The 24,707-nt window shown below is 40.0% G+C and overlaps 1 long non-coding RNA gene and 1 pseudogene across 1 annotated transcript in view; both read right to left on the bottom strand.

Moving 5' to 3' along the window:
• The window catches only part of LOC148106899 (uncharacterized), a 50,007-nt gene that overhangs the window by 5,551 nt on the left and 19,749 nt on the right, over nucleotides 1-24,707 (bottom strand). The window contains exon 2 of the long non-coding RNA XR_015723263.1: nucleotides 2,639-2,802. This is a non-coding gene — a long non-coding RNA (uncharacterized LOC148106899). The remainder of the gene's footprint in view (nucleotides 1-2,638; nucleotides 2,803-24,707) is intronic.
• Nucleotides 6,449-20,046, bottom strand: LOC123796747 (ER membrane protein complex subunit 3 pseudogene; annotated as a pseudogene).

Here is a 24,707-nt window from a genome sequence, read left to right on the forward strand (position 1 = left end):
GGTTAGATCCAGGTTGGCAGTTCTATAGTCTCCACCAGGGGGCTCTGAAAGGGGGTGGGAGGATAAAGGTTCAGAGCTTGACTTCATGGGATCAGTCAGCTTTCTGAATTTTCACATAACTCAAACAATCCCTCTACAACCATCAATTTTCTAGGATATAAAAAAGCCACATGATCTGGCTATCTACACTTGAGACTGGAAGTCAGCTCTGGTCTGAATTGGGAGTGAGCTACAACTATGAGGGTGTACTGTAGGTGATAGAGCTGGAGAGAACCTAGAAGCACATAAACACACCCATATTTCAATATTTTTATAAGAAAAAGGGATGGTTTAATTTGTACAGTCAGGAGCTGTTCTTGATTACAGCATTCAACAGGGAAATTACATTCACATCTTGGTACAGAAATGACACCCTGCCACTCCCTTGGGAAGTTAATCCACATGGAAATATTCCTGGGTAACCCTTAACTATGTGTCTGCCAACAATTGCCCTCTCTCCCTTCTTCCATAGATATGTAAATTCTCTCTGATCCAGAATAACTAGGAAATTAGGTCTTTCTTCAACTGAATAGCCAGATACATTAAAGCACCACTGATTTGTTAATGGTTTTGATATATTCTGAACTCCAGATCAAAGCCTCACATTAAACCTGTTTTTGATGATTCCAAGGGCACTTGAGAACCCGGCTGTGTCTCAGGGTCACTGATTTCCATTGGACAGTATTAGGAAATAAGGAAGGATGCTAAGTCTGTCCTGGCTCTGGATATTCACTCTAAAAAGAGTTAATCTGAATAAAGCTTTGACACATTTGCTCAATATCATTTTGTAGGCTCAAAATAAGCAACACAGGGAATTTCACTTTGCTCATACATAGCTGCTACATTTTTGGTAATGAAAATGCATTATTTGTGTAAAGGGAGTTTAAAAACAATAACAAAAGGTTAAAGGTAAAATGCGAGGTGGTTGGATCTCAAAAAAATAAATGTTTACTGTAATTAGAAGTCAGGCTGACTACACATAATATTGAGGAATAATTGACAATGCCTCTTGCACAGACTGATTTTTTGCTAAGCTTTGTATATTATCAGAGGCTTCAGTTTTCCTTCTTTCTCTGATTTTCATTACTGGAATCACCAGAAGGAAAATTTAAAACATTTCAAAAATAAGTATTTCTGGGTAAGTCACTCAGCACAATCCTCATATTTCCTCTAGTTCCAAACATAAAAGGGGATCCCAGCTCAAATAAAAACAATAATGATACTCAGCATCTTTCCATAAAATAACCAGTTACTCTTAAATATTATTATAATTATTGTCCTAATATATAATATTTTTATTTTTGTACTTCAAATAGAAATGAACATCAACTTTCTATAAGTACTTGGATAAATTTCTTTGCAAATGATGGTTTCTACTTGGTTATATGTAGTGGGGCCAATTTTATAAGATATATTGTGGGTCTGTTAATGCTGTGAGAACATAATTGTGGAATATTTCACCAAATTCATTTAATTGCATCAGAGAATTATAAATATATAAATATATATCAGATACTTCAATGAAGCATGTTTGGCATATAATACACTGTAAATAGCTAAATCATATGCTCCAATCAGTTTTTATATACATATACACCTGTGAATCCAATCCTACAGTCAAGATAAAGAACATATCTATCAACCTCAAAAAGCTTCTTTGTAGACCTTTGTAATGCCCCTATCTACCTCTCTTCAGCCTCTCTCCACATCACCCATCTCCATTCCCAAGCAACCACTGATCTTCTGTCACTATGGATTAGTTTTATTTTCCTACAATTTTATGTGACTGGAATCATACAATGTATTTTTTTTCTTCTTTCCTTCTACCTCATTATTTCTAGATTGATATTGATCAGTATTTCCTTCCTTTTAATTGTTGACTAATGTTCCACTAATGTTCCACTAATCCACTAATGTGGATATACCACAATTAGTTCTATCCATTCAACTGGTCACGGATATTGTTGCTTTTTTTCAATTTGGGGCTTTTGTAGATAAAGGTGCTATAAACATTTGTGTATAATCTTTGTTGGATATATATTTTCATTTTCTTGGATAAATACATTTGGAGTGCAACAGCAGTATCATATGGTGGGTGTAGGATTAATGTAAGAAACTGACAAACTGTTTTCCAAAGTGTTGGCACCATTACAAACTAACAGTCAAAAATTTTAGGTGCTTAAAAAAATTTCATTGTAAAATCGTTAAACCATGGTTCCCAGGAAAGAATCCATGTTACAATCTTAAATTGCTAAGAACCCTTCTAACTAATGGCATATTTTCACATTCTTCTTAGGGAACATAGAACTCATTTATTATTACTTATATGGTCAGAAAAATAAATGTATATTTATCACAAGTACATGTTAAAAATCAAGTGTTTGTCAAACTGGTTCATTCATTGCTTTCAGACAAAAGAGAACTTCTCTTAGATGGGCCTCAAGGGCCACTACACAGCATGTAGCTGCTAATGGAAATTTCACCTGCTAAACCTCTTCTCCCATGATGTGGTCAAAGTAGCTTCTCTACTTTTAGGATAACCTTTGAACCTCACAAAAGCTATTGCACAACATACTTTTGTTCAGGTCTGTGAACTCACATGTGCCAGGTATCATACGCCACCAGGGATGTGAGGGGGTGGGGTCTCCTGAGGACTGTTGTCCTTGAATCTGAAGTAGAAGCTTCAGCAGCCATCAGGACACAGATCTTCACAACCTGCTTCCTTCAGGCACCTGGTATGAGCTGGGCCACTGGTATGAAGAGCTGCACAGGAAGAGACAGATCCAGAAATCATTATGCTTTACTGGTGTAACCATGTGCCCCGTACCATGCTAGGCACTAGGTTACTGACAATGACACTGATACAACTGGGTCGTGGTCATAACAACATGTTTCAATGGACTTCTCACCAGGGACTTTTTCTTCTCCTTTCCTAGTCTATCCCCTAACAACAAAATTGAAAAGGAATAAGAAGTAGCCTGAATTCATACAGGCATTCATAACCCTGCAGTAACCACAGAGCCAGGGGCTTGCTCCTGTGGATCACTGACTTTTCTCAGCAATCCTGTGGGTGAGGCATTCTCATCCCCATTGTACAGATGGGGAAGCTGGGGCTCAGAGTCCTTACCTGTCTTCCCTCCTACACCTCTGCCTTTAAAGGAAAGCAGCTCCAGGACACCCCTGGAGCAGGACTCACACTCATTGTGGTCAGGCTTTACTTAGGAGGCAACAGGGGGCACCAAGCCCCAAAGCAGGAAACAGACAACTTGGATCTGGATTCCTTTGTCTCCCCACACCCCAGTGCAGTTCAGCCCCCACCGCCGGGACCTCAATGGCTTTACATAAGAGACAGCCCAGGGCACTGAGCCCCAAAGCCTCTTGGGAAAGAGGCTACTTGGATCTGGATTCTGTTGTCTTCCCACAACCCAGGACAGATCTGCCCCCACTGCAAGGATGTACTCTCCCAACCCAGTTCCAGGCATCCGAAGGTGGGACATGCTCTGGACATCGCTAGGACACATCTGTCTCTATTAAAGAGTCATCATAGTCACCAAAAATAGAGCTTTGCCCTAAGGCATAAAAATCTGTGAATTTCCGGCACGTTTCGCACTTCCTGCATTCATCTGTCCATCAATTCATCCATTTATCCAGTTAACAGCTATTAAGACCAAACCAGTTCATTGGTTAAGATTTAGCCTTCTCCAGAAAGGAAAGAAGCGCATAAAGTGTGGATAGGGTGGTATGGTAAATTCAGATGTTAAATCTAAGAAGAGATGGCTCCTTCCCATTAAGATTTACCTGCTCCAATGTCTTATAATTGATTATTTTATTTTATTTTATTTTATTTTTTTTAAAGATTTTATTTATTTATGTGACAGAGAGACAGCCAGCGAGAGAGGGAACACAGCAGGGGGAGTGGGAGAGGAAGAAGCAGGCTCCCAGCAGAGGAGCCCGATGTGGGACTCGATCCCAGAATGCCAGGATCACGCCCTGAGCCGAAGGCAGACGCTTTAACGACTGCGCTACCCAGGCGCCCCATAATTGATTATTTTAAAGTATGCTTTAACGTCATGGGCCCTTCACATCTCTAGTGACTTTTTTCTTTACATATGTTTTTTGCCTTTGCATCAAAATTCTAAGAACAATTCTCCATACTCAATTCACACCTTCCGGGAACTTCCCTCCAACTCAGTCTTCACACATTAGCTAACAGGTTGGTGGTCCCCCATGCTTCTGCAGAAATTACACTTGACAATTCAACACCACCCCTTTGTCACATGTACAGATCAGGAATGTTGAAGTGATTGTTCAAATGGAGACAAACAAATATTATTCCAAGGGGAAAGGAAATCCAATGCAATTGCTTGGCTAAGACTAGAAATGTATTGCAGTGAGATCAGTTACCTAAAACTTAAGAGTTGTAAAATACCTTCCATAGGGCCAGGGTCAGATAACTGGAAGGCTATGCTTTAGACAATGGACTTTCAAAAGAAGGACACATTTTCTATTATTGAAAAGGATTTTTCAGTTATGTTTCTTGTGTGTTAGCAATAATTTGTTATCATTATTTCAATAACCTCTGTCTGAACCTCTGTTTTTTATTTCTTCTTCAAAAACCTGTTTCTTATTTCTTCCTCAAGAAACCACATATGCAATAAAATCATGTAAAATTATAATATTTTTCAAACTTTGCCGTGGTTAAATATATTGTCTGAAAGCACTGTCTACTACACCATATTTAGACAATACAATGGTGGTGATCTATAATGGTGGAGTTAGAGAACTCTTTTGCAGTTTCCTGAGTGTTCAGTCAAAATTCATTTTCTGCACCATAGAATAATGTTAGACTTCATTTTGTGATGTATATATATTTTTAAAAACCTACAAAATAAGTATACATGAATACATATTAATATATATATAATGTTTCAATTAATAAAAAAATTGGTCACAAGATATAAACTGTCTTTTAAAAATTCAAAATAATACATGTAAATACCTTGCTTCCATGAGGTGAACTTTCCTTCTGATTCTCATAGCTGAGGACAGGGCAGACCTAGTGACTCACTTCTAAAGAACAGAGTGAGTGAATGGAAAATAGTCACTGTACACTGGAGAAACTAGACAAACGCCACCCTAACCCTGTGATGAGGGCCAGCATCTTCAGTGACCCAGTGATGTCACGTGTGTATCACCTCCTCTAAATATGAGGTGATGAGAAGGGCACTTCAACTCTGTGGCTTGCTTTCTCAAAACCCATAACCACATACTAATCGGGAGAAAAATAACAGCCTATGCCTACACTTCTCAACACTGTCAGGGTCATGAAAAGAGTTTGGCAGTTCCTCGAACAGTTCAACAGAGAGTTACTATATGACTCAGCAATTCCACTCCTAGGTACAAAGCCAGGAAAAGTGAAAACATATGTCTACATAAATATTAGTATAATAATGTACATAGCATCATTATTCATAATGCCAAAATGGAAACAACCCAAATGTTTACCTATTAACGCATGAATAAATAAAATGCAGTGTATTATTTGAAAACAAAAAGGAATAGAATACTAATACATGATACAATATGGATGAACTTTGAAAACGTTAGCCCAAGTGAAAGAAGCCAAATGTGCAAATGACATATTCTATAATTCCATTTATATAAAGCATACGGAGAGCGCCCATCAATAAGCCATCACATCTCTTCCCTTCCACTTTCCTGGAGATGTTCAAGCTGCAGTTCAGGCTTTTGTCACAAGGTGGCACCAAAGGACCACCATTTTCAAAGTTCTTTTCCTAAGACGGGTCTGCAAAGAGTACAAACAAAAAATAACAATAATCTCTCCCAAACCCTGTGGTTGAACCTATAGATAATTATTCTAATTCTGTATGAAAAACTAGTAGGTATAAGAAAATTATGAAAGCATATACTCCAGGGCCTAGATACACCAAAACACCTGGTGTGGTGGTAACCCTTGGCCAACTGTGGCAAGTATTTCAACAGTGATGCGGGGCAGAATAGGGGTAGGTGACTAAAAGAGGCTGGGACATCAAAGAATGGTGTGTCCTGTGTCATGGACAGGGGATGAAAAGACATCGGGTGGGTGAAGACGTGTGCAGCTTGTACAGGGGTGAGGTAATGAAGGGTGAATGCCCTGTTCTCTGATGGGGATCTTGTGTCCATACTGCACAACAGCTGACAGTGAGGGGACACTGAAGGACAGTGAAGAGAGAAATCAATGAGTGCAATGCAGTTTGTGGTCAACAGCAAATGGTTCTGCTTTAATATAATTTTTCCAAGCCAAATTTGTAAAATAGTAAACAAACCATTTCATGATATTTTTATACTCTTTGCAAAATGTACTCCTTTCCATTTAAAAGGAACTACAAAAATGGAGATAAATGTGATGTTACCTGGTGGTGAGATCCTGGATGGCAGCTCTGAGAGTCTCAGACCAGGGGCCTCCACTAAAGGGAGGGAAGTTGGAGGTAGGGAGTATGACTTCATGGGATCAGCCTGCTTTCTGCATTTTCAATAGCATGGAACATCCCATCTGTATCTATCATTTTTCTAATATATATTTTTAAAAAATTTTCCGGGATATCTAAACTGGAGATTGGAAGTCCAGCTCTGGTCTGAACTGAGAGTAAGCTGTGACTGTAAGCATGTACTAGAGGTGGTAGAGCTGGAAGAGACATAGAAATACACACACATAATCAATCAAAAATGTTTAAAGAAATAACTGGGTGGTTTAATTTGTTAAGTCAAGAGCTGCTTCTTCTTGATTACAGCATCCAACATGCAAATTTCATTCACATTTTGGTACAGAAATGGCAGCTTGCCTCTTCCTTGGGACAGTTGATCCAGATAGAATTATCCTTGACAAACTGCTAATTGTGTGTTTGCCAGCAATTGCCTTCTTCCCTTTCCCACGTAGATATGTTAACCATCTCTTATACAGAGTAACTTAGAAAGCGGGTCATATCTTCAACTGAGTAACCATATACAGTACAGCAACACTGATTTGTCAATGAATTTGATATATTCTGAACTCCAGATTAAGACCTCACATTATTTATTTTTTTAAAAGATTTTATTTATTTATTAGAGAAAGAGAGAGCACAAGCAGGGGGAGCAGTAAGCGGAGAGGTAGAAGCAGTATCCCTGCTGAGCAAGAAGCCCAATGCGGGTCTGGATCCCAAGAGCCTGGGATTGTGACCTGAGCCAAGGGCAGACGCTTAACTGACTGAGCCACCCAGGTGACCCAAGAGCTCGCATTATTTAACCTGTATTTCATGATTCCAAAGGCACTTGAAAATCTGGCATATCTCAGCATCACTGATTTTAGCTGAACATTATTAAGCAATATAGAGGGTTTGTTAAGGCTAAGGGTTTGTTGACTCTAGGCATTCTCTCTGAAAAGTTTATTTGAATAAAGTTTTGACATATTTTCTCTGTAGGCTCCAAATGATCAACACAAGAAGCTTCACTTTGCTCATCCACAGTTGCTACATTTACAGTAATGAAAATGCATTATTTGTGTAAAAAAAGTATACAAACACTAACAAAAAATTAAGGGCAAAATGCAGGGTGTTTGGATTTCAGGAAATCAAGAGTGTATGGTGGTTAGAAGTGAAACTGGCAGCACATAATAATTAGGTATAATTGACAATGTTTTTCTACAGACTGAAGTTTTGCTAAACTTGGTGTATTATCACTAGCTTCACTTTTTCCCTTTTCTCTGATTTTCATTACTAGATTCACCAGAAGGAAAATTTAAAACATTTCAAAAATAGCTATCTCCAGGTGAGTCACCCAGCACCAGTTCTCATGTTTCCTTTAGTTTTCAAACATCAGCAGGATCCCGGCTCAAAGTAGAATGATCCTTCCTGCACACCTGCCAGCTCATGCATCCTCCTTTTTATTCTGAGAGGCTTCAGCTCACAGAAAATGTACAAAGTTAAGCATGACTCTGAGTTTCCAACATCTCTCCTTGGTCTTCAAAAAATAGAGGCATGTAATATTTTTTTAACATGTTTTCAAAGTAGAAATCTTTCACCATGAGCTACTCTTCAACATCATCTGGTGCCCATTGGTGATCTGTCAACTCCAAAGGTTCCCATTCTGTCTTGAAGGTGTTCTTATGTCTGTGGGCATGGCCATGAAGCCTCCAGTTATCTGCTCTTGCATCATTCATGATTAGTCAGAGCTTTATCTTGGCCCAGAATCAGATTAAATGTTCTGAAGCACAAAGACATTGAAGAAGTTTGAGGATGCAGAATTCACACAGGATACATCTAATGTGAACAGTTCAATTTCTTGTTGTAACATAGGCTTAAAAGGTAGGGTCAATGGAAATGGGACCTTGTTTGTAACAAACCTGAAAATGTCATATTGATCCATTCACCAATAACAATCATTGGCAGGACATTTGCTGCATTGCCTTTCATTGTGTCTGTGGGTATAGTGGGATGACTCAGAGGAGAAGTAGGCACTACCCTCCTTTTAGTTTTCTTTAATCCATTCTCTTTGCTTTTGAAGTAATATTTTCTTTCTAGTCAACTGGGAAAAATCAAGGTACCTGTTTTCAGTTCTATTATCCCAGAAAACTATGTTGAGTTTCTAAGTCTAGTTACCTATGAATGGGACCTTATTTGGAAATAAGGTCTTTGCAGATGTAATCAGGTTAAGATGAGGTCATTAAGGCAGGTTTTGATCCATATGACACGTGGCATTATACGAAGTTGAAAATGCCTTTGAAGACTGGGACAGTCATGGAGACCATGTGATGACAGAGGCAGAAACTTGGAGAGTGATGTTGCTGCAAGCAAGAAATATCAGAAATTGATGGTCACCACCAAAGGCCAGGAAAAGGCAAGGAGGATTCTCCCTAGTATCTAAATGTGCATGGTACTACACCTTGGTTTTAGACTTGTACCATCCAGAACTGTGAGAAACTCAATTTCTGTTGTTTTAAGCCATTGGTTTGTGGTATTTATTATAACAGCCCATGAAACAAATCAAGTACATTCATTTTGTTTCTTTCTTTCTTGGATTTGTTGCTTTGCTGTGATTAACAATGTGCTGTATGTTATGTTGTGAGCTGAAGTAGTATATACTAGTTACATATATTTACTCAGGAGCCATACAGTCTGTGTTCAAATCTAAGCCTTGAAACTGCTATCCCTGACCACCCTGTGCCTCAGTTCCCTGATGTTGAAAGTTGGTCAACAACAGCTGCTCCTCATAAATTGTGGTGAAGAATAATGAGTAAGTATAGGTTTAGCACTTATGTTAGTATTAGGCAAAAGGAAGGAAATAATAAATAATAATCATTGTTATATTAATATATCAGAACAGATCATTAAAAGTTCAACTGTCATTTTTATTATTATGTGCATTCATATTGTATTGTATCGAATGGCCTTCACAATATATTTTCAGTTTGTTTTCAGTATGTTCTACAGTAGACCCATCTTTAAAATCTGTTATTCTCTGCTGTCTCCTTACTGGGGATCAGTGGGAGGGTACTATTCCAATGTCAAACAGGAAGGTAAAAAAGATCAGAAGTCACATCAAACAAAAAAGTAATGATAACTGGTAAGGGGTTAATATCCAAAATAGATAAACAACTCATACGATTCACTTCAAAAAATATTATTTAAAAATGGGCAGAGGACCTGAATAGACATTTTTCCAAAGAAGACATACAGACGGCAAACAAAAGATAAAATCATATGATCATCTCAATAGACGAAGAAAAAGGGATTGACAAAATTCAACATTCATTCATGATAAAAACTCTCAACAAAGTGGGGTTAGAGTGAATACACCTCAACACAATATAGGCCATATGAAAAACAGACAGGTAATATTATACTCAATGGTATAATAAACAGAGCTTTTTGCCTAAAATCAGGAACAAGACGAGAATGTCCACTCTTGCCACTTTTATTCAACATAATACTGTAAGTCCTAGCCACAGCAATCAGACAAAAAAAAATGAGTTCTCTACATTGGTAAGGAAGAAGTTAAACTGTCACTATTTGCAAAAGACATAATACTATACACAGAAAACCCCAAAGACTCCACCAAAAATCCTCTAGAAGTAATAAATTCAGTAAAGCTACAGGATACACAGTTAATACCCAGAAATCAGTAGCATTTCTATACACTAATAATGAAGTAGCAGAAAGAGAAGTGAAGAAAACAATTCCATTTATAATTGCACCAAAAAGAATAAAACATGTAAGAATAAACTTAACCAAGGAAATAAAAGACCTATACTCTGAAAACTACAAAACATTGGTGAAAGAAGTTGAAGACAAATCAAATGGAAAGATATTCCATGCACATGTATTGGAAGAATTAATACTGTCAAAATGTCCATACTACCTAAAGCAATCTACAGATTCAAGGCAATCCCTATTGAAATACCAACAGCATGTTTTACAGAACTAGAACAAATAATCCTAAAATTTGCATGGACCCAGAGAAGTCCTCAAATATCCAAAGCAATTTTGAGAAACAAGAACATAGCTGGAGGTATTACAATCCCAGATTTCAGTATATATTACAAAACTGTAGTAATCAAAAGAGTACAGTACTGGCACAAAAACAGACACATAGATTAATGGAACAGAATAGAAAACCCAGAAATAAACCCATGCTTACACGGTCAATTAACAGATGACAAAGGAGTCAAGACAATACAACGCGGAAAAAAGACAGTCTCTTCAATACATCATGCTAGAAGAACTGGACAGCTACATGCAAAAGAATGAAACTGAACCACTTTGTAACAACATACACAAAAATAAACTCAAAATGGATTAAGGATTAGATGTGAGAACTGAAACGAATTCAGATGTGAGACCTGAAACCATAAATTTTCCAGAAGAGAACATAAGCAATAATTTCTCTGACATCAGCCATAGTAACATTTTTCTGGACACGTCTCCTAAGTCAAGGGAAACAAAAGCGATAATTAACTATTGGGACTACATCAAAATAATAAGCATTTGCACAGTGAAGAAACCATCAACAAAACAATAAGGCAACCTACTGAATGGGAGAAGATATTTTCAAATGATTATTTCCAATAAGGGTTTACTATCCAAAATAAACAAAGAACTTATGCAACTCAACACCAAAAACACCAAAGAATCTAATTAAGAAAGAAATGTGAAGAAAAGCAGAGTAGACATTTTTTTCTCAAAGATAAACATGGCCAAAAGATACATAAAAAGATGCTGAACGTCACTAATTATCAGGTAAATGCAAATAAAAACTACAATGAGACAGCATTTCACATCTGTCAGAATGACTAAAATCAAAAAGACAAGAAATAACAAGTGTTGGGGAGGATGTGGAATAAAAGGAACTCTCATGCACTGTTGTTGGTAATGTAAATTGTTATAGCCATTGTAGAAAACAGTATGGAAGTTCCTCAAAAAATTAAAACAGTACTATTATATGATCCAATAATTCAACTATTGGGTATTTACCCAAAGAAAACAAAACACTAATTCAAAAAGATACATGTACCTCTGTCCTTACTGCAGCATTATTTACAATAGCCAAGATATGGAAGTAACTTAAGTGTCCATCAATACACAAATGGATAAAAGATGTGATACATATATATATAGCATATATATATATGAATGCACACACACACACATATATATATACGAATAATACTTAGCCATAACAAAGGATGAGATCTGTCATTTATGAAAAAATGGATGGAACTAGAGGGTATTATGCTAAGTGAGACAAGTCAGACTGAGAAAGATAAATACCGTATGACTTCACTCATACGTGTAATCTAAATATAAAACAATAAATAAACAAAAAACAGAATTAGACCTATGAATACAGAAAACAAACTGATGGTTGCCAGAGTCAAGGAGGGTGGGAGGGTGGGCAAAATGGGTGAAGGGGAGTGAGAGATACAGGCTCCCAGTTATGAAATGAATAAGTCACAGAGATGAAAGTTACAGCATAGGAAATACAGTGAATGGCATTATAATAGTGCTGTATGGTGACTGATGGTACCTACACATGTGGTAAGCATAGCATAAAGTATACACTTGTCAAATTATTATGCTGTAGACCTGAAACTAATGTAACATTGTGTGTCAACTATACTCAAAAAGTTTTAATTAAACATTTAAAAAATTATACACCAAAAACAAAAGCCACAGCAAGGTAAAATGAACTATCAAAAATTAGAAAAAATATTTACAACCAGCATTACAAACAAAGGTTATATCCTTAATATATAGTCATGAAAAAGTGAAGGCAAAAACACTACCAAAAACACAACCAGAAAGAAAAAGGGGCAATAGATACAAACAGGAATTTCACCAAAATAAAAGGTGCTTAAATATGTAAAAATTGTTTAACCTAACTCATAATCAGGCATACGAAGAAAAAAAGTTCACTACCTTCTCTCACCAATTAGATAATCTGTGAGGAATAGGTATTCCCATGCATCACTGAATGAAATATAAAATGGTACAAACCCTCGGGATGGGCTTTAACGCTATCTAGTAAAATTATATATGTATTTCCTCTTGGAACCAGTAGTCTTTTTCTAATAATCTGTCTTAACGAAACAATGCAAAAGATAAAAATGCATAAGTACAAGGTCATCCCTTACAGAAAAAATTGTAACAGCAGAAGACTGTAAACAACTCAGATGTCCACCAATAGGGGGCTGGATAAAGAAGCTATGGCACATGTACACCCCAATGTACTATGCAGCTAGAAATGCAATGAGGACTCCTTCTCTGTACTGCTATGGAGTATCTCCAGGATACTTTAAGTGAAAAATGAAAGGTGCATAAAAATGTGTAGAGATGGGGCACCTGGGTGGCACAGCGGTTAAGCGTCTGCCTTCGGCTCAGGGCGTGATCCCGGCGTTATAGGATCGAGCCCCATATCAGGCTCTTCTGCTATGAGCCTGCTTCTTTCTCTCCCACTCCCCCTGCTTGTGTTCCCTCTCTCACTCGCTGTCTCTATCTCTGTCCAATAAATAAATTAAAAAAATGTGTAGAGTTGTTGCTAATATGGTAGCCATAGCCACACAGGGCTACTTAAATTTAAATGAATTAAAAAATTAGTTCCTCAGTGGCCATAGCCATATTTTAGGTCCTCAACACCCACAGGTAGTTAGTGGCTACAATGTTGGACATCACAGAAACAGGACAATTTCATTTCTGCTGCAATGTCTTGCACAACACTGGTGTAATGTATGTTACCTTTTACCTATGAACAGGGAAGAAAACTAATACACATATTACAACTGGTTATATTTTTTAAAGCTGGGAAGTTAAAAAAAACCCTGCCAGTGATCATCTATCAGATGACAGAGGATAAGGGGCACTTGGGTGGCTCAGTCAGTTAAGCATCTGACTTCTACTCAGGTCATGATCTCAGGATCCTGGGATCAAGCCCTACATCTGGGCTTTGCGCTCAATGGGGAGTCTGCTTCTCCCTCCCCCTCTGCCCCTCCCACCCAGGCCCTTGCTCATTCTCTCTCTCTCTCAAAAAAATAAATAAAATCTATTAAAAAAAAGATGACAGAGGATAAGCCCAGGATGGAAAAAGATGATGTATATGCTCATAAAAATGTGATATATACTTACAGGCTCCATGCACAGAAAAGGATAAGAAACAATGACCAAACCAGTAGCAATAAATGTGTCTAGTTCCCCAGGGACAAATTACCTTACTGGCAGTGATCAGAAAATTTCTGACTGTCTAGTTAAGACTACATTTCTTGGGGAGGCTGAAAATGTAATTAAGTTCGTGTTAAGGACCTGTTTGCTGACTTGGCTTAGCGTCAGTGACTTCACTTTTCTATGTTTTGGTTTTTACAAGGATAAATGATCAGGAATCACATCATTTTAAAATTCTACTGCAGAGGCACTGGAACAGCTGGCTGTCTCTGAACGCTGGAAGAGTGAAAGCACTTCTCTGTGCGTCAGTTTTCTCTTCTATAAAATGGGGGAAAAAATCAACCCTCCCTCATGGGTTGTTGTTTTGAGAACTGACTGAGTTAACATGTGAACATGCTTAGAATAGTGCAAGGAACACAGTAACAGCTCAATAAATGTTAGAAGTTTTTAAAAATATATGCAAGTTCAGATTCTTACACTGTTGATAGTTTTACAAAAGGTTTTCATGTGTCTTTAATAAAAGTTAATATTCTTAGTGCACCTGAGTGGCTCAGTCAGTTAAGTGGTCAACTCTTGATTTCGGCTCAGGTCATGAGCTCAGGGTGCGGGGATGAGCCCCATTTTGGCCTCCACACTCATCGGGGAGTCTGCTTCAGGATTCTCTCTCTCCCTCTGCCCCTCCCCCTGCTCGCTCACTCTCTCAAATAAATTAATAAATAAAATCTTAAAATAAATAAATAAAGTTAATATTCTTACAACTGAATCCTGTTCTTCAACTGATGCATGTTTTAAATCAGTAACCTGCACTATAATCATTGTTGGATACCTAACTAATTATGAAGATGACTCAAAGTACGTGGAACAACAAATCTCAGGAAACAGCACCACCATTTCTGCATGTAGTCAAAGAAAAAGCCAAGAGCTCATCTAGGATCCTGCCTTATCCTCACATACCCCCACCACAGCCACTTTAGGTCCTGCCTCTCCTACCTACAACACACCCTATCCAGAGCCAGCTCCTCCCACTGCACACTGCTGCAGCACTGGAACAATCCACTGTCGTCCCTCCTCTGGACGTCTGCAAGACTCACCTACAAGTTATTCCCACAGCCATCTTGTCCCTGTCCAGTCCATTCTCCTCACAGTAGGAGAGTCACCTTAAGAGTAAATGAATCAGGTCATGTCACTCCCATACTGTAACTCTCCACCCCTAGAATGACTCCAATCCCTTAGACAGTGCAAATGATGTGGCTCCTGTCTGCCCTTCTACCTTATCTTTTATGATCTGCATGCTATGTGCCAGGCTCCAGTCACTTGAGCTTGTCATCTGTTCCGGGAACAACTTGTGGCATGCACATTGCAAACCAAAGGGTTAGCCCAGGCCTGGTTTCCTCTTGTTCAAAACTCAGCTCAAATGTCACTTTCTGAGAAAGAGCTTGACTGACAACCCCATCTATAATAATCCCTGTTCCCATCGTTTCCTACTCAACGGTTTCATTTATTTTCTGTAAAGCACCTATTCCCATATGAAATTGTCCTATTGATTTGCTTACCTGCTTATTGCCAGTTTACCAAGTTGTGTTGCTTCTACATGGCTACTTCTTTTTTTTTTTTTAAGATTTTATTTATTTACTTGACAGAGAGAGAGAGAGACAGCCAGCGAGACAGGGAACACAAGCAGGGGGAGTGGGAGAGGAAGAAGCAGGCTCCCAGTGGAGGAGTCTGATGTGGGGCTCAATCCCAGAACGCCGGGATCATGCCCTGAGCCAAAGGCAGACGCTTAATGACTGAGCCACCCAGGCGCCCTTACATGGCTACTTCTAAGTCTTATTGTAAGTCATGTGAAAATGCAAAGAGCCTACACTATTAAAATAACTTGAAAAAGAAGAATAAAGTTGGAAGCTAAGCAGTACCCTATTTCAAGACTCGTTATAAATCCACAGTAAACAAGACAGTGTAGTATTGGGATGAAGGTAGAAATGTCTATCAAAGGAACAACATGAAGAGTCCAAAAATAGACTCACACATATATGGACAACTGACTTTTGACAAAACCATGAAGGCAATTCAATGGAGAAAAAAGTCTTTTCAGCAAATGGTGCCGGGACAAATGGGCCTCCATACAAACATCAACTGTGATCCATGTTTTACACCATATACAAAAGTCAACTCAAAATGAATCACAGACTTAATTATAAATGCTAAATGTATAAAACATCTAGATGAAAAACAGAAAAAAAAATCTTGTGATCCTAGGTTAGCTGAAAATTTCCTAGATATGATATCAGAGGGAAAATCAAAATCATAAATGAACAAATTGAAAAACTAGGTTTCCTCAAAATTAAAAAAGTTGTTCTGGGGGAAGGAGTTAAGATGGCAGAGTAGTAGGAGGACCTTAAGCTTGTCTCACACCTTGAACACAGCTAGATGAATATCAAATCATTCTGAACACCCAAGAAATGGAGCTGAGGACTGAGAGGACAAAAATTCACATCTGTAGGTAGAAAAATGACCACCTTGTGGAAGGTAGGAGCTATGCAGGGTTGATTAAGAGGAGAAAAGAACTGCAGGTGCTGCAAAGGGAAGGTAGCCTTGATCACAGAGAGAGGAGAAAGAGAGAGAGAGACAGACAGAGAGAGAGAAGGCAGGGGATTGGACAAGAAAAACTTCCCCAAAACCACTGACTGGGGAAAGGAGAGACGTTATTATAAGCAATGGATTGCAAAGGCTGACGTTTTAGGTGTCCACACCATCATGGGGTCATGCCTGATGGGCTTAGCGGTGCTCCTGTGGGGAAGGAGGGCAGAGACCCAGGATTGGGCAGCATAGTCTGAAAATCCTCTGGGTCCCACAGGGAGAAACAGTTCCCCTTTTTGGAGTGCATCTGGGGTTGGTGGCATGGCCTCTCCTGGGACAAAAGAACTGGCGGCACCAACATGCTGCCCTGTTCCCTAGCATAGGAACAAAGACACCAGCTGAGGGCAGCAAACCTTGATGCCAGCTTTTTGCTGCACTTTACCATAAATTCTGAACTACTGTGTGCCGTAGGACCACTTTTCTGGGACAAGCCAGCAAACAGCAAAAACGCAGTGAGACCCCCACCCAGAGGATCAGCACAGGACCAGATACATGGGTCCCTGAAATTTGAAGTTTGAAACTCAGCTGCATGCCTGAGATAAAACACAGGAGTACTGTGCAGCCTGGCAGGCAGAGAGCTTGGACACAAACACTGTGAAAGCGGGGAGCTGAGGATCTGACAGAAGCCAGGGACACAAGAGGAGTGATTGTTTGCTCTTCTGTAAGGGCTTCCTGAAGAGCGGTGGGCACAAACTCCCTGTTCTGGGGATGAGAGAATGGGGTGATGCCATTTCTACCACCACCACCACCCCACCCCCCTGACCATCAACACTGACCAACTTCAGTGACCAACACAGCACTCCCCTCCCCACCATGGATACCCGAGCTGCTACACCAAGCCCCACCCACTTATGCTCTGCAGGTGCACTTTCACTAGGGCAAGTCCATCTGAGAATTGGTGCAGTAGGCCCCTCCTCCAGAAGACCAGCACAAACCCCTTGCCCACACCAATTCTACTTATCATAGAGTGCTGAAAAGCTTTAGCTCTAGGAGAAATGGGATCTAGCTGCTTCTGGTTCTCCTCCTCCTCCTCCTCCTCCTTCTTCTTCTTCTTCTTTTGATCTAGGTCTTTTTAATAAGCAGATCAAAACACACCTAATTAAAACTTGCCACATAGTGGACAAGGTCTAAACACCCCTCCCCACTGCAGGCAAGGAGAAACGCTGCAGAAGACTGACCGGAGGGTAGGAGCAGACAAAACACATCAGCAGAGTGCATATAGGACCCCCTCTGTTTTTTTGGACCTCTTCTTAATTTAGCCATTACTCTCAGGAGCAGGAATATAACAGGCTTTCCTAACAATCACACACACACAAAAACAGTGACCTGGACAAAATGACAAGACAGAGAAATTCACCCCAAAAGAAAGAACAGGAAGTAACAGCCAAGGATTTTCTTTTAAGATTTTATTTATTTATTTGACAGAGATAGAGACAGCCAGCGAGAGAGGGGACACAAGCAGGGGGAGTAGGAGAGGAAGAAGCAGGCTCATAGCGGAAGAGCCTGATGTGGGGCTCGATCCCATAATGCCGGGATCACACCCTGAGCCGAAGGCAGATGCTTAACTGCTGTGCCACCCAGGCACCCCACAGCCAAGGATTTAATCAGCACAGATATAAGTATGATGTCTGAACTAGAATTTAAAACAATTATAAGGATACTAGCTGGACTTGAAAAAAGCATAGAAGACACTAGATAATCCCTTACTGCAGAGATAAAAAAAAAAAAAAACTAGTCAGGCAGAAATTTAAAATGCTATAACTGATATACAAACCCGACTAGATGCCATGAGGATGGACAAAGCAGATGATTGAATCAGTGATACAGATGATAAAATTATGGAAAATAATGAAGCTGAAAAGAAAAGGGAAACAGAGGTATTGAGTCACGAATATAGACTTAGGGAACTCAACTACTCCTTAGAGCATAATAACATTTGTATCATAGGAGTCCCAGAAGAAGAAAAGAGAGAAAAGGGAGAAGGTTTAATTTAGCAAATTATAACTGAAAACTTTTCTAAACTGGGGAAAGAAACAGACATTGAAATCCAAGAAGCACAGAGAACTCCCATTAAATTCAACAAACGCCAGCCATATCATAGTCAAATTCACAAAATACACAGAGAAAGAAAGAATCCTGAAAGCAGCAAGGGGGAAATAAAGTCCTTAACCTACAAGAGAAGACAGATCAGGTTCACGGTAGATCTGTCCACATAAACTTGGCAGGCCAGAAGAGAGTGGCATGATATATTCAACATGCTGAATGGGAAAAATATGCCACCAAGAACATTCTATCCAGTGAGGCTGTCATTCAGAATAGGAGAAATAATGAGTTTCCCAGGCAAACAAAAACTAAAAGAGTTCATGACCACTAAACCAGCCTTGCAAGAAATATTAATGGGGACTCTTTGATTGGAAGAGAAAGAACAAAAGTGACAAAAGAAAGGAACAGAGAAAATCTCCAGAAAATACAGAGAATATAATCAATGGTATTGTAATTGCATTGTATGGTGACAGATGGTTGCTATACTTGTAATGAGCATAACATATCTTATAGACATGTTGAATCACTATGCTATAAATCTGAAACTAATGAAACATTGTTTGTCAACTATACTTCAATTAAAAAATGTTACATTCTAGTACCTGACATTTCAAAATAACGTTTGGAAAATCTCTGGCTCTTTAAAAAATTTATTATGTAATGGAAAAAACTGTGAGCATCTGGGCATCTACATTACAATGTTCAATTGCTAGAATGATCTAACAACTGCACATCCACACCCAACTATGAGATACATGGGAAATTCAATTACTATTTATATGGTAAGAACGATTTAGGTTACTTTATTACACATGCATATTAAAGACCAACTTCCATCTCCTACTGGATAATTTCTTGCTTTAAAAAAAATCCCTAAGATGGACCTCAAGGACTACTACACAGAAAGCAGATAACTGATGAAATGGCATTCCACCTGCTATACCTCTTCTCTCATGATGAGATCAAAGCATACCGTTGAATATTAGGTTAGTTCGTTAACCTCAAAGGAGCTACTCCGCAACATGCTTTTGTTCACACCAATGAACTCACTTGAGTCAGGATTCATATCCCATCCAGTATGTGAAGTTTTGGGGTCTCCTGAGGACGGATGCCCTTGAATCTGGAGTAGAAGCTTCAGCAGCCATCAGGACACAGACACTCAGAACCTGCCCCCTTCAGGCACCTGATTTGAGCTTGACCACTGGCATGAAGAGCTGCACAGGGAGAGACAGATCAGCTATCGCTGTGTTTTACTGGTGTAACTATGTGCCCAGCACCATGCTAAGCACTAAGTTAGTGACAATGATACTGATACAGTTGGGTTATGATCATAACAACCACATGTTATAATGGACTTCTTACAGAGCCTTTTTTTCCTTTCCTTGTCTATCCCCTAACAACAAAGTAGAAAAGAAAGAAGTGGCCTGAATTCATACAGACATTCATGATTCCACAGTAACCACAGGGCCATGGCTTACTCATGCGTATCACTGACTCTCCTCAGTGATCCCATGGGTGAAGCACTATCATCCCCATTTTACAGAGGGGAAATCTGGGACTCAGAGTCCTTACCTGTCTTCCATCCCACATCCCTTCCTTTAGAGGAGAAGCTCCAGGACACCCCTGGAGTAGGAACCATGCTCACTGGGGCTGTGCAGGACCCCAGTGGATTTACCTAGGAGATAACTGGCACACCAAGCCCCAAATCAAGAAAGAAGCCACTTGGATCTGGATCCCTTTGTCTCCTCACATGCCTGGATGGCTCAGCCTCCACCATAAGGACCCACACCCTCAGCTGCAACCCAAACATCTGAACGCAGGACCTTGCCATCCCAGATAAGGCATGAGTGTCTCTATAAAAAGTCGTCACAATTAACAAATTGATAATTTCTATGTCAGGTATCAATGGCAATGAGATGCTTAGGCTGGTACTTCACACGGGAAATGCCTCCCCACACTCATCCATCCCTGTCCTCTTACTGAAAGCAAAACAGCTAAACTCTACAGGTCACTAGATGAGAAAACATAGTAATAGAGGCTCTAGACTAGGACCCTGGCAATTGACAAAACTCTGCCCATGTTAATGGAACAAAGAATGTCCCTGTAGTCAGAAATTTTGTTTCCTTTAAAGACACAGTAGGGGAGATTATCAGTACAAAGAGCCCCAGGGAAATATCTTAGGGTTCCTGGAGATGAGCTGCCCTCAGAAGGTAAACATGTAAAATCAAGGTGATGCTAAGCAGTTAGCCATCTGTGGAGGAAAACTAAGAGACTGTATATAATCATGTGCCTGAAACATCTAGATACACACATACACAGAAAATGTCATTTAAGAAGTCTCAGAGTTATTTCAGGGAAGCAGGCCTAAACTACTACAGTCAATTAGTTAGTAGGCAGAAACTTAGTCAGTTGAACCATACATTGGTTTTATCCTGGGGAATTCTTGTCCTCCATTCCCAATATGTTCTTCCAGGTAGGCACATCCATGACCAAACACATCTAACCTCTCTATACAATCCTTCCTCTACCTAGAGAATCACTTATCTGATTAGTGAGATTGGAAGGACAAACGGGTTGCATAGCCCAGTCCGTTCCCTTCAAAACTGTAACCAACTACCCTTATGGAGTCAATTCTATTCCTTTAAGAGAAAACAAGATGGTTTAATTTGTAGAGTGCAGAGTTGTTTGTTCTTGATTACAGCATTCAAAATGCAAATTACATTCATCATTTGGTACAGAAATGGCACCTTGACATTTTTGTAGGAAAGTTAAAGCAGATGGAAATATTCCTGGGCAATGTTTAACTATATATCTACCAGCAATTGCCCTCTCTTCCTTTACACATAGAACCATAAATTCCCTGTCATCCTGAATAACCAGGAAATGAGGTCTTTTCTTTTAACAGAACAGCCATATACAATACAGCACTATAGTTTTCTATATGGATTTGACATATTTTGAAATCCCAATAAAAAACTCACATTATTTAAACCTGTCTCTCCTGATCCCAAAGGCATTTGAGAATCCAGAAGTGATTCAGAATAATTGATTTTTGCCATATAGTATTAAGCGATATAGAAGGTTTGCTAAGTTTGTGCTGGCTTTGGGTATTGATTCTGAAAACAGTCTGAGTAAGGTAGGTTTCACATATGATTAAACATTTGCTAAAGATCATGAAACCAGTTAGTAAATTTTTCCAAGTTGACAAGCAACTCCATCAAGATTTCAAAGTCCCCATATCTAATCATTGAGAAAAACAACCTTTTTTTGTGTTAGGGCTGAGGCCGACACATGGGAAGTGACTACCCATAGTACAATGGGTAAGGAATGATCTGGTATTTGGGACCCAAGTCTCCTGATTTTACTCTGTTGTATAGCACACCCATCTTGAAACTCTATGTTTCTATACTGCCTCCTTTCTGCCACTGAAAGGAAAGTTGCTATTCCACTGTCAAAATGGGAGGTTAAAAAGATCAGAAAGAAACAAAGTGATGGCAACTTGCTTCTTCATTTCCACTATCTTCAGGCAATTTATCCTATAAAGAAATATCACCAAAGCTTATCTGCCATATAAATATGCATACATTTCCTTTCCCTTTGCTCAATCTGAAGGATCTCTGTGAGATGTTCATTTTCAAGACATCTCTTTTGTGAGTTTGAAGAATATGGCAAAGACCACACATACATTTGCTGAAATATTATGTATCAGATGCCTTCTAAATGTTTGCTCATTTCTCATAACAGCTCTCTGAGCTTAATATCATTATGCCCATTTTAAAGATGAGCAAGTTCAAGCTCACAAAGGGTAATTCAGGAAAAATAGGGGAGGGAGTTAAGATGGCAGAGGAGTAGGGGACCCCTTTTTCAGCCGGTCCCCTGAGTCGAGTTGGATAGGTACCACACCAGACTGAACATCCACGGAATCAGCCTGAGATGCAGGAAGATACACCTGGATCTCTACAAATGAACATCTCCAGCGCTGAGTATTGAGGTATGAAGCAGGGAACCGTGAAACCACGCACAGATATCGGAAGATAAACGGAAGGGGGAGGGAGCCGCTGCGTTCGGGCACTGGGAAGCGGTAGCCACCTGCACGGGGGAGCGGGCGGACTCGTGGACCGCACCGCGAGAGAGCAGACTGAGAACGTGAGCCGGGGAACGCATGCCACCAGACTGAAACGGAGCTCCAGTGTGCTCACTGGAACCAGACTGAGACCGGGAGCTCTGGGAGCGTGCAGGGGTGGCTGGTGGCTGGCGGCTGGCGGTGTTGGAAACACAAAGGACAGAGACCCGCCGGCCCTAGAAGTGAGGGCTGGGACACGGGGTGTGGGGCGCACATCCTGGGACGCTGCACGGTTGAGCAGCACCAACAGAAAGAGTTAAAGTGGCCAGAACATCAGTGGAGAGCGGTCCACGATCCCTCTGTTCTGAGACTGAGGCTGAGATTCGGCCACTGCTGCTCTGACTCTCAGAAGAGGCACAGCAAACCGCCAGGGAAAGCCACCAGAGAACGAAAGCCTGGAAATACTGGCTCACAGCGTGCCCATCACCATCCCCCCTCACAGGGGACACGGAGACTCTACCCAAACAGAGTTGCCTGAGTATTGGCGCAGAAGGCCCCTCCCCCAGAAGGCAGGCTGAAAAATCAAGAAGCCCACATCTCTAAGATCCCTATAAAACAGGGGTGCATGGCCTGGGTCCTGGTCAAGAATTTGGGCTCTGGACAACACTGCAACCTCTCCTCATCAGAATGACGAGAAGGAGAAATCCCCCCCAGCAAAGAAAAGACAATGAGTCTGTGGCCTCTGCCACAGAACTAATGGATATGGATATAACCAAATTATTAGAAATGGAATTCAGAGTAACAATGCTCAAGATGATGTGTAGACTTGAAAAAAGTATTAACGAAAATGTTAATGAGAATATAGAATCTCTAAGGGCAGATGAGAGCGAATCTGGCAGAAATTAAAAATTCTATGAGCCAAATTCAGTCAAAACTAGAGGTTCTGATGGCCAGGGTGAATGAGGCAGAAGAACGTATCAGCAAATTGGAGGATGGGTTAGTAGAAGAGAAAACTAAAATAGAATCTGGACTCAAAAAAATCCACGCTCAGGAATGTAGGTTACGGGAGATTACTGACGCAATGAAACGTTCCAATGTCAGAATCATCAGCATCCCCGAGGGGGTGGAGAAAAACAGAGGTCTAGAAGAGATATTTGAACAAATTGTACCTGAAAACTTCCCTAATCTAGCAAGGGAAATAAACATTCATGTTAAAGAGGCAGAGAGGACCCCTCCCAAGCTCAACCACGACAAACCTACACCACGTCACGTCATAGTGCAATTCGCAAATATTAGATCCAGGGATACAGTATTGAAAGCGGCCAGGGCAAAGAAATCTCTCACGTACCAAGGCAAAGGTATCAGAATTACATCAGACCTGTCTACACAGACCTGGAATGAGAGAGAGGGTTGGGGGGGCATTTTTAAAGCTCTTTCAGAGAAAAACATGCAGCCAAGGATCCTTTATCCAGCAAGGCTGTCATTCAGAATTGATGGAGAAATAAAGACCTTCCAGAATCGCCACTCATTGAGCAATTTCGTAACCACAAAACAAGCCCTACAGGAGATACTAAGGGGGGTTCTATAAAGGTAAAAAGGCCCCAAGAGTGATACAGAACAGAAAGTCACAATCGATAGAAACAAAGACTGTACTGGCAACATGGCATCATTAAAATCATATCTCTCAAAATTCAGTCTCAATGTAAATGGCCTAAATGCTCCCATAAAGTGCCACAGGGTTGCAGATAGGATAAAAAGACATGACCCATCCATTTGCCATCTACAAGAGACTCATGTTGAACCTTAAGATACATTCAGACTGAAAGTAAAGGGATGGAATACCATCTTTCATGTCAATGAACCTCAAAAGAAAGCTGGGGTAGCAATTCTCATATCAGACAGATTGGATTTTTTTTTAAAGATTTTATTTATTTATTCGACAGAGATAGAGACAGCCAGCGAGAGAGGGAACACAAGCAGGGGGAGTGGGAGAGGAAGAAGCAGGCTCATAGCAGAGGAGCCTGATGTGGGGCTCGATCCCATAACGCCAGGATCACGCCCTGAGCCAAAGGCAGATGCTTAACCACTGTGCCACCCAGACGCCCCTAGACAGATTGGATTTTAAACTAAAGACTATAGTTAGAGACACAGAAGGGCACTATATTATTCTTAAAGAATGTATCCAACAAGTGGATATGACAATTATAAATATATATGCCCCCAACAGGGGAGCAGCA

The sequence above is a fragment of the Ursus americanus genome, chromosome X (assembly GCF_024610735.1).
Source record: "Ursus americanus isolate L20-20 chromosome X, mUrsAme1.1.p, whole genome shotgun sequence".
NCBI lineage: Eukaryota > Metazoa > Chordata > Mammalia > Carnivora > Ursidae > Ursus > Ursus americanus.